General features: G+C 42.8%; 1 long non-coding RNA gene across 1 annotated transcript; it reads right to left on the bottom strand.

Moving 5' to 3' along the window:
• Positions 1-1,693: 1,693 nt before the first annotated feature.
• Positions 1,694-12,142, bottom strand: LOC115161860 (uncharacterized). The gene is made up of 3 exons (XR_003869435.1): positions 11,839-12,142; positions 11,498-11,649; positions 1,694-1,743 (listed from the first exon to the last, which is right to left on the bottom strand). It is a non-coding gene; the product is annotated as an uncharacterized LOC115161860 (long non-coding RNA).
• Positions 12,143-13,470: the final 1,328 nt, after the last annotated feature.

Raw genomic sequence — 13,470 nt, 5'->3', positions numbered from 1 at the left:
GTCAGTGTCGCCCACCAGACCTTCGGCGCGGCCAGGTGCGCCACCGAAGAGGGCGACGTCAAGGGTGGAGCAGAGGCCACGTCCCGCACCTGAGCCGCCGCCGTAAGAAGGCCCACCCGGACCCTCCCCTTCAGAGTCAGGTTTTGCGGCCGGAGTCCGCACCTTTGGGGGGGGGTACTGTAACGCCCTGGCCATAGAGAGGGGTTTTTGTTCTTTATTTTGGTTAGGCCAGGGTGTTACATTGGGTGGGCGTTCTATGTTCCTTTTTCTATGTTTTTGTATTTCTTTGTTTTGGGCCGTGTGTGTGGCTCCCAATCAGGCACAGCTGAAGCTCGTTGCTGCTGATTGGGAGTCACACATAAGGAGCATGTTTTTCCTTTGGGTTTGTGGGTAATTGTTCCTGTCAGTGTTTTGTACCAGACAGGACTGTTTGCTGTCGGTTTACTCATTTCTTGGTTTGTATAGTGTTCATGTTGTTTATATTAAATTCTGATAATGAACACTAACTCCGCTGCACCTTGGTCCACTTCTTCAGACGACAGCCGTTACAGTATGGCTGCAGGTGAGTTGAACGATTCCTCCAGGTCCTTCTGTTAGTGCCACAGGCCTCTGATGAACCATGCTACTAAACAACTGCCCTGTGGACAGAGAGAGAGAGAGAGAGAGGGAGAGAGGAGAGAGAGGAGAGAGGAGAGAGAGGGAGAGAGGAAAGAGGAGAGAGGAGACAGAGGAGAGAGGAGACAGAGGAGAGAGGAGAGAGGAGAGAGGAGAGAGGAGAGAGAGGGAGAGAGGGAGAGAGAGGAGAGAGAGGGAGAGGAGAAAAGGAGAGAGGAGCGAGAGAGAGGAGAGAGGGAGAGAGAGGAGAGGAGAGAGGGAGAGAAGGTGACAGAGAGAGAGAGATAGAGGAGATGAAGTGAGATTGAGAGAGAAAGAAAGAAAGAGAAAGAAAGAGAGAGAAGGAGCGATAGAAAGGATATTTTATTCAGTTTGATGACATTCGTAGAATCGTTAGGCTTCTCATCGTAAGTGATTTAATACCTGTCACCCAGAGTGGTAGAGCTGCCAGGTGAATCAGAACTCTGAACATGATGATGAGGATGATGAATATACTGAGGAAGACGATGATGATGAGGATGATCAATATGCTGAGGAAGACGATGATGATGGGGATGATGAGGAAGACGATGATAATGAGGATGATGAATATGCTGAGGAAGACAATGATGATGGGGATGATGAATTTGCTGAGGAAGACGATGATGAGGATGTGATATGAGTGTCTCCTGGATGAAGCTCTGAGGTGAAAGGAGATTGGCTGAAGTAGTATCATGTTTCCTTCAGGGTGGTGGATAGTGACAGTGTTAGAGGGAGTGTCAGGAAGCCTGTACTGTAAAGCTTGCTCATAGGACCTCACTGTGAACATGACTGATTACATGATCATGACAATGAAACCATCAGACATTAGAAGAACTAGAGTTAGAGGTCCCCCTACAGTATGTGATGAGACCATCTCTTTACATATTATATTACATCCTGTTGAAATACTGGGGTTTTTGTACAGCTGTACTTGTTGTCTGTATCACTGTGTTCACTCACAGCACAGAAGTACATGCCGCTGTCTCCTGTCTCCAACTTCTTCACTGTGAAAGATCCACTCTCAGCTACAGTCTTCTTGGCTGAGAATTTGTCTTCACTGAAATCCCCTGAATACTCAGGTTTGGAACTGGAAGTAGTGTAAACTACCTGTTTTATTCCCTCTCCTGGAAGCTGTCTGTACCAGTACATCTGGTAGTAGAAGGATCCCTTAGTGTGACTGCAGTTCATCAGAGCATCCCTGTCTTTCAGTCCCCAGAGTATGGTGGGTATCTGAGTGACTTCACTCCCCTCAACAAGACCTGTAAGGATACAGTGAGAATGAAATCAATAGAGTTAGGTACAGTTAGACCTGAATACATCAAGACTCAGGTGAAGTGAACATATGCTTGGAAACATCAATATCTAAAACTAGAGAAGACCGTCATCGTAAATAAGAATTTTGTTCTTAACTTTCCTGGTTAAATAAATGAAACATTATGAAACTGTACCTGCAGCACAGAGCAGTGAGACAGTAACAGTGAAGAGAAATGTGAACATGTTTGATCACGTTATATGTGAGAGTGCTGGAAAGAGTTTGGTATCAATGTATATAAAACAAGAGGAGTGTCACATAGATGAATAGATGACAATCAGTAGACCACGGCAGGTTCCACCATATTCAACATGTCAGTGAAGTGGGAGGGACTGATGATCTGAATACATCATGCTAATTAGTGGTTCAGACTGTAGAGACATTCACATTATTAAAGTTAGAGGTCCCCCTACAGTCCATGATGAGACCATCAGCTCTTTACATATTATATTCTATCCTATAGAGCTCGCCAGCTTGTAGTCCTAAAACACGGAAATGAGTCAGCATTTTCTACCTCTAGTTCGTTGACGATTGCTGTGGGAGAAATGAAGGGGGAAAATAATGGGGTTTTGGGATATAAGGCCTGAAGTTAACACAGGCTTTGGAGATGTTATAGTTTTGTTCTGTGCAATAACTTAAGGATCTGACATTTTTTTTAATTTTCGCCTGAAATGACATACCTGAATCTAATTGCCTGTAGCTCAGGACCTGAAGCAAGGATATGAAGGACATGCAGAGTTGCAAGAAAAGCCATATCTTAGACTGGCCAATAAATAGAAAAGAAAAGATAAAGATGGGTAAAAGAACACAGACACTGGACAGAGGAACTCTGCCTAGAAGGCCAGCATCCCGGAATCGCCTCTTCACTTTTGACAACGAGACTGGTGTTTTGCGGGTACTATTTAATGAAGCTGCCAGTTAAGGACTTGTGAGGCGTCTGCTTCTCAAACTAGACACTCTTACGTACTTGTCCTCTTGCTCAGTTGGGCACCGGGGCCTCCCACTCCTCTTTCTATTCTGGTTAGAGCCAGTTTGCGCTGTTCTGTGAAGGGAGTAGTACAAAGCGTTGTACAAGATCTTCCGTTTCTTGGCGATTTCTCAAATGGAATAGCCTTAATTTCTCATATCAAGAATAGACTGACGAGTTTCAGAAGAAAGTCCTTTGTTTCTGGACATTTTGAGCCTGTAATCGAACCCACAAATGCTGATGCTCCAGATACTCAACTAGTCTAAAGAAGGCCAGTTTTATTGCTTCTTTAATCAGTACAACAGTTTTCAGCTGTGCTAACATAATTGCAAAAGGGTTTTCTAATGATCAATTAGCCTTTTTAAATGATAAACTTGGATTAGGTGGCACAACGTGTCATTGGAACACAGGAGTGATGGTTGCTGATAATGGGCCTCTGTACGCCTGTTTAGATATTCCATAATAACTCAGCCGTTTCCATCTACAATAGTCATTTGCAACATTAACAATGTCTACACTGTATTTCTGATCAATTTGATGTTATTTTAATGGACAAAAATATGCTTTTCTTTCAAAAACAAGGAGATTTTTAAGTGACCCTAAACTTTTGAACGGTAGTGTATATGAACTGAATATATGCTTGTCAACAACAGCCAGTGTTTGTTTTATTACCTGTAGACTAATTTGATGGATTGTTACCTAAATCTAATAGATTCTAAAAACAGCTGATCAGCAATTATTGATAGAACTGTGGAAATCATCACAATTGATGGGGAAACAACAGTGAATTTAACCCTTGTGTTGTCTTCAGGGTCAACAATGACATTCCAATATGTTTAACAGCAGAGAAAACCCCCTAAATTATATTTTTTAAACTTGAAATTTGATGACTTTTCCTAGTGACCCCAACATTAGAAAGTGAAACATCGCCTTTGTTCATAAGCTGTACACCACCAAGGTACAAAGATTGTCTTAGGGTCATTTTTGACCCGGCAGTTATAAAATAATTTACACACCACAAAAACCACAAAGACACACACACCACACACACACACACACACACACACACACACACACACACACACACACACACACACACACACACACACACACACACACAATGAGAATTTGAGATGATGTGTGCTACTGATTGAACTCAACCAGCAGCTCCTGAAGAGGAAGATCAACATGGTTGGCACAGTTGGAAAGAACAAGCCTGAGCTCCCCCCTGCACTCCTCGCAACAAGGGGGAGCAGACAACCTGGACAAGGTGATTGGAACTTACAGCTGCAGGAGAATGACCGCCCACTGGGCCCTGGTCATCTTCCATAACATCATGGATGTGTCCTCATACAATACATTCGTGATATGGAACAAGATCAACCCTACCTGGATGCCTGATAAGCAGAACAAGAGGAGGGTGTTCCTGGAGCAGCTGGGAAAGGCAACACCACACATTTATAGAAGGGAGCGCCTCCCCCACACAGCAGCCTCTGCAGCGCTTGTGAAAGCAGTTCAGGGGGCTGAATCTTGTCCTGATCACCTGAGGCTGCAGCTGGGGCAGGCAAGAGGAGGAGATGCCAATTCTGCCCCCCAAAGAAGGACTGTAAAACAAATACTATGTGCTGCACATGTGAGAAATACAACTGCATGCACACATACTTGCATACTGTCCTACATGTGCTAATTAGAGTTGATTGATTTATGTTCTTCATGTTTTTTGTTTTGTATCTATTATCTTATTATATTCTTATTTATTGTTGTTATTTATACACCTTGTGGGTGGGTGGCAATGGTTAAAAAAATGGGAGAAGACTAGTATTGTGTTGTTTAATTCTTCATTGTACAGTATGTAAGAATATATCATTATGTTGCCAAAAACGTTCAAGACTGTTATTGTTTCCCTTCAATAAAATGCACTCAAAACGACTTTCTGCACATTCCTGCTACTTTCTTAGGCTTTACAAGTGCTATCAGTACTTCTGGATACGATACGCATGTTTCTATCAAGAATTCATGCCCAAATGCAGTAAACTCAATTAAGATTAATACTTTTTAGGACTGATTATTATCTGTGGTGAGACTAGATCATAACAAGGTGTTTTAGCTGGTGAGAGTGTGTTCCACCTGCTGATACCACAGTATGGTGTTGTAGCTGGGGAGAGTGTGTTCCACCTGCTGATACCACAGTATGGTGTTGTAGCTGGGGAGAGTGTGTTCCACCTGCTGATACCACAGTATGGTGTTGTAGCTGGGGAGAGTGTGTGAACAGGACAGGACAGCAGTTTCTCCAGAACTCTGAAATACTGAAGATGGAGACTGAAGAACGCTGGAACAGAGGAGTTCAACAGTTACAGAAGAGGAGAGAGAGACCTGTTTGTTATAACTACTGTAGTCATTCAGGAAATATATGGATTTATAGAGTATTTTAGACAGTATCTAATCTGTGTTCAAGAATAATCAAGAGATTCACGTTCAGAGGTGAAAAATATCCAACAGTGAAAGATTCTTAGTTCAACACTGAGTCAAGATGAACATTCAAAATGACATGGATCTTCAACTCTCAGACTCCTTACTACACACCATAGTTTACAGTGGTACTGTGTCTGGTGAGTCCACATGGATTTGTTGAGCTGTAACTCCACCTACAGGAAAGACATGATATCATACCATACTGTATCATGGTCTCCTGTATATCAGAGGGAACCTCCCCTTTCTGTTAGACCAGCTGGTGAGTGTTTTGGCATTGAATCAGAGTCAGATACAGTGTGATGTTAATACAGGTGTGATTAGTCTACAGTACACCAGGGAGGAGGTTTTTGTAGTGCAGAGAGAGAGATCTGACGCACTGTGTAAACTAGCAGCACAGTAATACACAGCACTGCTATTTGGATTTAGTTGATTGATGGTTAAGGTGCTGGTACCACCTGCATTAGCATCTCCTTCTATACCAAATCCAGCCTCAGGAAATCCAGTTTTCTCAACCATGTATCCTAGTAGCACCAATTCTCTGTAGTTGGATTGCTTGTACCAGAGGATACAATTATAGCTTGATATACTATGTGAACACTCCATCTTAGCCGACTCTCCCGGGTTCTTGTACAGGGATGCAGGATTCTGGTAGACCTGGTTACTGAGAGAAGAACCTGGAGAGAGAGACAGAGAGAAAGAAGGAGAAAGAGAGAGACAGAAAGAGGTGAAACAACATAAAGAAACATATTGACCTGAAACATAAAACCAATCAAATGAGTATATTAGTAGTTGATGAAATCAATGATCTGAATACCTGCAGCCCAGGCTGTGTAACCCATGGTGATGGAGATAAGAATTGTGATCATGTTGACTCACTGTTAAGGAGACAGAAATAATGAGACAGACAAACCACTCCACATGAATTAGAGGTGGCTTCTCATCAACTCATCTCAGTGATCTTATAGAGGGATGCTGCCTCCTTACGAGAACATCTAAAACATCAGAGACCTGAGAGGAACCCAGCAGGAGGAGTCTATGTGGGACAGGAAGCAGGGTTTAGTAGAGCAGAGAGGGAGATCTGATGCACTGCTATCTGGAGGTAGTTTATTGAGGTAAAGGACAATTTCACCCATTTTGAATGTTATATTATTTTTGTCCATCTCTTAGTGATGTTCTATTGATTCCCTTGGTCATTTCATGTTTTTATGTGTATCTGAGTTATTGGTGTTTAAGCGGTCAGAAATCCATCCGGTATGATGTAGTACTGTGGTAAAGTCTCTCTCAGTATGATGTAGTACTGTGGTAAAGTCTCTCTCTCAGTATGACATAGTACTGTGGTAAAGTCTCTCTCAGTATGATGTAGTACTGTGGTAAAGTCTCTCTCAGTATGACGTAGTACTGTGGTAAAGTCTCTCTCTGTATGACGTAGTACTGTGGTAAAGACTCTCTCACTACACTGGAAGTTAATAGGAATATGAATTGTAGATCACTAAAACGTCTATAATACATGTCAGATTACAATACTGGCTGATGTCATCACTCAGGAGGATGTCTTCTCTCCAATGAGCCATTGATCATATTTTTTTGATATTCCTACCTGGAGAGATGTGTAATTTAACGTGTAATTTCTCCTGCACATTTCTCCTATTCGTCTGTCTCTTCAGTCCAGGGTGCTTTGCATGGTGCCGTTGCCAAAGATATTAGAGAAAGGGGATAGGAATCCCATTGGGCAATGAATGGAGGAACGTATAACGCCCCACCCAGCAGTCTGTCGATTGTTCTGGACCCCTTTACTGCCGACACGGAGCCCCACCGATCCATCACGACTGGTCTGCCAACGTATCCGTACGAGGGGGTTTCTACAGGCTCTTCAGTTGTGTTGTACCCTGCAGGCCCGTCTCCTAACCTGCTAGCCCCATCTGCTAGCCTACTAGGCACGGCCTGCTAGCTGTTTCAATCGCCGTGTCTCCAGCTCGCCTAGCTACTCACTGGACCCTATGATCACTCGGCTACACATGACCCTCCCTAATGTCAATATACCTTGTCTACTGCTGTTTTGGTTAGTGATTATTGTCTTATTTCACTGTAGAGCCTTCAGCCATGTTCAATATGCCTTATTTAGCCTTTTTGTTCCACCCCCCACATATGCGGTGACCTCACCTGGCTTAAATGGTGCCTCTAGAGACAAAACCTCTCTCATCATCACTGAAAGCCTAGGTTTACATCTACTGTACTCCCATCCTACCATACCCTTGTCTGTACATTATGCCTTGAATCTATTCCTCCGCGCCCAGAAATCTGCTCCTTTTACTCTCTGTTCCGAACGCACTAGACGACCGGTTCTTATAGCCTTTAGCTTTACCCTTATCCTACTCCTCCTCTGTTCCTCTGGTGATGTGGAGGTTAATCCAGGCCCTGCAGCCCCCAGCATCACTCCCATTCCCCAGGCGCTCTCATTTGTTGACTTCTGTAACCGTAAAAGCCTTGGTTTCATGCATGTTGACATTAGAAGCCTTTTACCTAACTTTATTTTATTCACTGCTTTAGCACACTCCGCCAACCCTTATGTCCTAGCCGTGTCTGAATCCTGGCTTAGGAAGGCCACCAAAAATCCTGAAATTTCCATCCCTAACTATAACATTTTCCGACAAGATAGAACTGCCAAAGGGAGCAGAGTTGCAATCTACCGCAGACATAGACTGCAGAGTTCTGTCATACTCTCCAGGTCTGTGCCCAAAAAATTTGAGCTTCTACTTTTAAAAATCCACTTTTCCAGAAACAAGTCTCTCACCGTTGCCGCTTGTTATAGACCCCCTTCAGCCCCCTGCTGTGCCCTGGACACCATATGTGAATTGATCACCCCCATCTATCTTCAGAGTTCGTGCTGTTAGGTGACCTAAACTGGGACATGCGTAACACCCCGGCTGTCCTACAATCTAAGCTAGATGTCCTCAATCTCACACAAATTATCAAGGAACCTACCAGGTACAACCCTAAATCTGAAAACATGGGCACCCTCTTAGATATCATTCTGACCAACTTGCCCTCTAAATACACCTCTGCTGTCTTCAACCAGGATCTCAGCGATCACTGCCTCATTGCCTGCGTGTGTAATGGGTCCGCAGTCAAACGACCACCCCGCATCACGGTCAAACGCTCCCTAAAACACTTCAGTGAGCACAACTTTCTAATCGACTTTGCCCGGGTATCCTGGAAGGATATTGACCTCGTTCCGTCAGTAGAAGATGCCTTGTTGCTCTTCTAAAGTGCTTTCCTCACCATCTTAAATAAGCATGCCCCGTTCAAAAAACGTAGAACTAGGAACAAATATAGCCCTTGGTTCACTCCAGACCTGTTTCCCCTTGACCTGCACAATAATATCCTGTGGCGTTCTGCATTAGCATCGAATTGCCCCCGCGATATGCAACTTTTCAGGGAAGTTAGGAACCAATATACTCAGTCTGTTAGGAAAGCTAAGGATAGCTTTTCAAACAGAAATTTTCATCCTGTTGCACTAATTCCAAAAGGTTTTGGGACACTGTAAAGTCCATGGAGAATATGAGCACCTCCTCCCAGCTGCCCACTGCACTGAGGATAGGAAACACTTTCACCACCGATAAATCGACGGTAATCGATAGTTTCATTAAGCATTTTTCTACGGCTGGCCATGCTTTCCACCTGGCTACCCCTAACCCGGCCAACGTCTCAGCACCACCTGCAGCAACTTGCTCAAGTCCCCCCCGCTTCTCCTTCACCCAAAGCCAAACAGCTGATGTTCTGAAAGAGCTGCAAAATCTGGATCCCTACAAATCAGCTGGGCTAGACAATCTGGACACTCTCTTTCTAAAATGATCCTCCGAAATTGTTTCAACCTCTATTACTAGCCTATTCAACCTCTCTATCGTATCGTCTGAGATCCCCAAAGATTGGAAAGCTGCCGTGGTCATCCCCCTCTTCAAAGGGGGAGACACTTACCGATCACTGTACCTATACACAGCCAATCTGTAAATAGCACACCCAATTGCATCCTCCCCATATTATTACTTACCCTCTTGCTCTTTTGCACCCCAGTATCTCTACTTGCAAATCATCATCTGCACATCTATCACCCCAATGTTAATGTTAAATTGTAATTATTTTGCCTCTGTGGCCTATTTATTGCCTTAGCTCCCTACTCTTCTACATTTGCTCACACTACATAGATTTTTCTATTGTGTTATTGACTGTATGTTTGTTTATGTGTAACTCTGTGTTGTTGTTTTTGTCGCACCTCTTTACTTTAACTTGGTCAGGTCGAAGTTGTAAATGAGAACTTGTTCTCAACTGGCCTAAATAAAGGTGAAATAAAAATATTATAAAAAACAGTGGTGAGTTGTATCTCCAGACAGAGGAACCGTTATAGTGGTGAGTTGTATCTCCAGAGGAACAGTTATAGTGGTGAGTTGTATCTCCAGAGGAACAGTTATAGTGGTGAGTTGTATCTCCAGACAGAGGAACAGTTATAGTGGTGAGTTGTATCTCCAGAGCAACAGTTATAGTGGTGAGTTGCATCTCCAGAGGAACAGTTATAGTGGTGAGTTGTATCTCCAGACAGAGGAACAGTTATAGTGGTGAGTTGTATCTCCAGAGGAACAGTTATAGTGGTGAGTTGTGTGTGCTTAGGGTTGTTGTCCTGTTGGAAGGTGAACCTTTGCCCCAGTCTGAGGTCTTGAGCACTCTGGAGCAGGTTTTCATCAAGGATCTCTCTGTACGTTGCACCGTTCATCTTTCCCTCGATCCTGACTAGTTTCCCAGTCCCTGCCTCTGAAAAACATCCCCACAGTATGATGCTGCCACCACCATGCTTCAATAGAGGGATGGTGCCAAGTTTCCTCCAGACGTGACTCTTGGATTCAGGCCAAAGAGTTGAATAATGGTTTCATCAGACCAGAGAATCTTGTTTCTCATGGTCTGAGAGTCCTTTAGGTGCCTTTTGGCAAACTCCAAGTGGGCTGTCATGTGCCTTTTACTGAGGAGTGGCTTCCGTCTGGTCATTCTACCATAAAATCCTGATTGGTGGAGTGCCGCAGAGATGGTTGTCCTTCTGGAAGGTACTCACATCGCCACAGAGGAACTCTAGACCATGGGGTTCTTGGTCACCTCCCTGGTCAAAGTTGCAAGTTCGAATCCCTGAGCTGACAAGATACAAAATCTGTCGTTTTGCCACTGAACAAGGCAGTTAACCCACTGTTCCTAGGCCGTCATTGAAAATAAGAATTTGTTCTTAACTGATTTGCCTAGTAAAATAAAGGTAAAGAAAAACAAGAAGGAAAAAAAGGCCCTTCTCCCCCAATTGCTCAGTTTGGCTAGGCTGCCAGCTCTAGTTTTTTAATAAAAAATATATTTTATTTAACCTGGCAAGTCAGTTAAGAACAAATTCTTATTTATAATGATGGCCTACACCGACCAATTGAGCGCCTCCCTATGGGACTCCCAATCCTAGATACGAACCAGGGTGTCTGTACTGAGATGCAGTGCCTTAGACCGCTGCGCCACTCGGGAGGTATAGTCTTGGTGGTTCCAAATTTCTTCCATTTAAGAATGATGGTGGCCACTGTGTTCTTGGGGACCATCAATGCTGCAGACATTTTTTGGTACCCTTTCCCAGATCTGTGCCAATCCTGTCTCGGAGCTCAAAGGACAATTCCTTCAACTTCATGGCTTGGTTTTTGCTCTGACATGCACTGTCAACTGTGGGATCTTTGTCAATATGTGGTATTGCTGAGGATTGTTTATTTATTTAATCCATTTAAGAATAAGGCTGTCACGTAACAAAATGTGGAAAAAGTTAAGGTGTCTAAACATTTCGGAAATCACTGTATATGTATGTGATGAGACCATCTCTTTACATATTATATTACATCCTGTTGAAATACTGGGGTTTTTGTACAGCTGTACTTGTTGTCTGTATCACTGTGTTAACTCACAGCACAGAAGTACATGCCGCTGTCTCCTGCCTCCAACTTCTTCACTGTGAAAGATCCACTCTTAGCTGTAGTCTTAATAGTTGGATATTTGTCTTCACTGAAGTCTCCATAGTCTGGTCTGTTATAAGTACTTGTGTAAACTACCTGCTTCATTCCCTCTCCTGGAAGCTGTCTGTACCAGTACATCTGGAAGTAGCTTAGACCCTTAGTGTGACTGCAGTTCATCTGAGAATCACTGTCTTTCAGTCCCCAGAGTATGGTGGGTATCTGAGTGACTTCACTCCCCTCAACAAGACCTGTAAGGATACAGTGAGGATGAAATCAATAGAGTTAGGTACAGTTAGACCTGAATACATCAAGACTCAGGTGAAGTGAACATGTGCTTGGAAACATCAATATATATATCTAGAGAAGACCATCATTGTAAATAGGACTTTTTTTCTTCACTTTCCTGGTTAAATAAATGAAACATTATGGAACTGTACCTGCAGCACAGAGCAGTGAGACAGTAACAGTGAAGAGAAATGTGAACATGTTTGATCACGTTATATGTGAAAGTGCTGGAAAGAGTCTGGTATCAATGTATATAAAACAAGAGGAGTGTCACATAGATGAATAGATGAAAATCAGTAGACCACGGCAGGTTCCACCATATTCAACATGTCAGTGAAGTGGGAGGGACTGATGATCTGAATACATCATGCTAATTAGTGGTTCAGACTGTAGAGACATTCACATTATTAAAGTTAGAGGTCCCCCTACAGTCCATGATGAGACCATCAGCTCTTTACATATTATATTCTATCCTATAGAGCTCGCCAGCTTGTAGTCCTAAAACACGTAAATGAGTCAGCATTTTCTACCTCTTGTTCGTTGACCATTGCTACGGGAGAAATGAAGGGGGGAAATAATGGGGTTTTGGGATATAAGGTCTGAAGTTAAAACAGGTTTTGGAGATATTATATGTGTTTTGTCCTATGCAATAACTTAAAGATCTGACATTTTTAATAATTTTCGCCTGAAATGACATACCTGAATCTAACTGCCTGTGGGACCTGAAGGAAGGACATGCGGACTTACAAAGAAAAAGCCATATCTCAGGCTGGCCATTACAAATGAAAGATTAAGATGGGCAAAAGAACACAGACACTGAACCAAGGAACTCTGCCTAGAAAGCCAGCATCCTGGAATCGTCTCTTTACTGTTGACAATGAGACTGGTGTTTTGCGGGTACTATTTAATGAAGCTCCTCCCACTCCTCTTTCTTTTCTGCTTAGAGCCAGTTTGCACTTTTCTGTGAAGGGAGTAGTACACAGCGTTGTACAAGATCCTCAGTTTCTTGGCAATTTCTCACATGAAATAGCCTTCATTTCTTATATCAAGAATAGACTGACGAGTTTCAGAAGAAAGTCCTTTGTTTCTGGACATTTTGAGCCTGTAATCGAACCCACAAATGCTGATGCTCCAGATACTCAACTAGTCTAAAGAAGGCCAGTTTTATTGCTTCTTTAATCAGTACAGCAGTTTTCAGCTGTGCTAACATAATTGCAAAATGGTTTTCTAATGATCAATTAGTCTTTTAAAACGATAAACTTTGATTAGTTGGCACAACGTGTAATTGGAAAACAGGAGTGATGGTTGCTGATAATGGGCCTCTGTACGCCTGTATAGATATTCAATAAAAACTCAGCCGTTTCCTGCTACAACAGTAATTTACAACATTAACAATGTCTACACTGTTTTTCTGATCAATTTGATGCTATTTTAATGGACAAAAAATTGCTTTTCTTTCAAAAACAAGGACGTTTTTAAGTGACCCTAAACTTTTGAACAGTAGTGTATATGAACTGAATATATGCTTGTCAACAACAGCCAGTGTTTGTTTTATTACCTGTAGACTAATGTTGTGGCTAATTTCTGCATTACCAACTGAGGAGAGTTAAACACACCAGTCCGAGTTAACTACATCTTTAATACTTAACTTACATCTAGACGTTCCGCTAGCGGAACACCTGCTCCAATAGCCAATAATGGGCGTGGCGCGAATTACAAATTCCTCAAAAATACAAAAACTTCAATTTTTCAAACATATGACTATTTTACACCATTTTAAAGAC

This window comes from Salmo trutta, chromosome 25 (assembly GCF_901001165.1).
Source record: "Salmo trutta chromosome 25, fSalTru1.1, whole genome shotgun sequence".
Taxonomy (NCBI): domain Eukaryota; kingdom Metazoa; phylum Chordata; class Actinopteri; order Salmoniformes; family Salmonidae; genus Salmo; species Salmo trutta.
This window is presented reverse-complemented; position numbering and strand designations above follow the sequence as displayed.